Raw genomic sequence first — 2,636 nt, 5'->3', positions numbered from 1 at the left:
GTTCATATGTGTGTAGTTGTGCGCACATGTGTGTACGCATCGTGGGCGTGCATGTGTACACTGTGTGTGTGTGTGTGCATGTGTAGGGGTGTGGAACACCTCTCCTTATGATGTCTGGTTAACTCCTTACATTGCAAGCCTCCGCTCAGACATGACCTGCCTCCCTCAAGGCCTGGGGGACCTCCTGCCTGGGCCCAGGTGCCCTAGACCAGCAGTCGCCAACCTTTCGGACCTCATGCTGCTAGACAAGGCCTGGGGCGGAGCTGTGGGTGCAGTCCAGGTGGCCAGGGAGGGAGGGAGGGAGGGAGGGGGGAGGGGGAAGGAGAGTGTAGGTTGCAGGGTAGGGCAGCACCCATCGGTAGGGAACTGGGGGACAGTGGGGGTGGCAGCCTCCCTCACCCCTTGGAGACTAGAAGTCCCAGACCCAGGCCAGCAGACTGGGTGTGTGAGGGTTTCCTGTGACCTCACCTGGCGGGAGGGGCTGGAGCTCTGGGGTTTTGTAAGGACACTGATGGGCTTCATGCCTCATCACCTCCTGACACCGACCCCTTGGGGTTAAGATTGAACGCCTGAATTTGGGGGGACACATTCAGTCCATAGCTCCGTCCCAAACTCACCACGCCTGTGGCTTTGACGTCACCTGTGTGGCTGCTGCTCGGGTGCTGGGGGCCAACCCCACGTAAGGCCCTCTGGCGTCTGAAAGGGGGAAGAAAGCGGGCCCGCGTGGACCCCTGCTCAGACCTGGGTGCTGGGTGAGAGGGTCAGAGCGGGCCTGGCCTCGCCCAGCACAGAACGGAGCCGCAACCAGGTCACAGCGACGGGTCTCCTTGGGGGACGGTCAGGTCTCGGAGACGCCAGGCAGGGGCCTGAACGAGGCCCCGGCCGCTGTGGCTCTCGCTGCCCGGGAGGGGCCCGGCTCTGAGAGGCGGCGGGTGATGGAGGACGTTGCAGCCGGAGGGGCTGCTGGTGGCACAGAGCGGGCAGGACTCCCGACCCCCGGGCAGGACCGTGGCTGCTCCTCCGCGTCCGGCAGGGAGGTTCCTGATTCTCACCCACTCAGCCCTGAGAAGCCTGTTACTTGAAACAAAATGAACTGATGAGCGGAGTGGATCCAGCGACGCGGAAGCAGGAACAGAGGGCGGAATCTCGGACGGAAGGCCGGGGAGGGGGGGTGGTGGGAGGTGATCAACCAAAGACCTTCCAAGCAGAGATGCACGGCCCAGCAGACGGGGTGGCGAGGGCCTGGGGCCGGGGGCGGGAGTGGGCTGGAGGGGGTCAATGGGAAAAAAGAGGACATAGGTAATACTTTCAACAATGAAGATTTATTTTAAAAAAATAAGGAATTTGTTATTGAGGCATCACTGCCGACCAGCACGCCTTCTGAGCCCGGCACCGAAGGCGTCCGAGTGGCTGCGGCCCCAGCACATCCCCTGAAACGCCCCCACCTCATCGGGGCTCGTGCCCTCGAACCCGGCCCTGTTTTACATGCAGCCCATGCGCCTCGAGGCGTCACTCAGAACAAAGCTGCTGGGGACACGGGCCTCTCGGCTCCGGCTCAGCTCCTGCTTCAGATTCGGAGCACGCGAGCCCACGGTGACCGCCCGGGTCCCCCCGCCCGGCCGGGGAGGGGAGACGGACTCTGAAAGGACCGGCCCCTTCCGCTCGGCGTGCCATCGCCCTGCGTTTGGTGGGGGACAGGCGACTCGCAGCGTTGTATTTTTAAATAAAAAGGCTTTACTACGAGAGGAGAGAGCAGCCGACCGTGTAAGGCAGCCGAGGGCGAGTTACCATCACCGGGGACGGGCAAGCACCTTGGAAAACATGTGACTCAGTCATGACATGAGCGTGTGGTCCCCCGGAAAGTGCTGGGAGCTATTTGGGGGGCGCCGCCTCCGTGTCGTCACCATCAGTGAGAGGAGCGCACGCTGACGCGTGTTCACGCCAAGCACAGTGGCTGCACCTGCTCCTCGCACTGGCTCCCCGCTGGCTGCAGGCGGCCGGCGAACCTGAGGGATGCCAGGCCCTGGGGTCGGGTGGGGGGCCCCCTCTCAGGGCCCGTCCACCCCCACAATGGCACAGCCACGGACGCAGACACCGGCGCTAGCACCAGGACAACAGCGTTTCAGGCCAACGGGCGCAGACACAGCATCAAGGAGCCATGAGCTTTCTCGCATCTCCTGCGAGACGGAGGGCGCCCTCCAGCTGGGGGTGGGGGGGTCCCCGCTCCTGCCTGCGAGCTGGGCCTCGGACACCGGACTCTGAATGTGGACAGGCATCGCGCATTTTGGTCCAAATCAAACATTATCTATGCAATGTTTCCGATAATATATGCACTAAGAATTAGCTGTTAGTTTTTAATAGAAAAATGCAATATAAAAACACTACTTTGTTAAATCATACAATAGGCACACGAGACCCCTCGGGAACCCAGCTCGCGTCAGAAAGCCAGTGACACCCGCCCGGCTTTCGTCACTGCCACAGGCTCCTCCCGGAATGAAGACGCACAATATAAATACACAGCGGCTCTGAGCCAGAAGGGCGTTTTAGGAACTGGCAGCGAGCCCCCACTCCGCGGACACGCCGCATTTCCCGTGGGCGCGGCTTGCACGCCCCGAGCAACGGGAGCAACAGGACGG

Source organism: Myotis davidii, unplaced genomic scaffold (assembly GCF_000327345.1).
Source record: "Myotis davidii unplaced genomic scaffold, ASM32734v1 scaffold807, whole genome shotgun sequence".
Classification (NCBI taxonomy): domain Eukaryota; kingdom Metazoa; phylum Chordata; class Mammalia; order Chiroptera; family Vespertilionidae; genus Myotis; species Myotis davidii.
The sequence above is the reverse complement of the archived record's forward strand: the minus strand, read 5'-3'. Positions refer to the sequence as shown.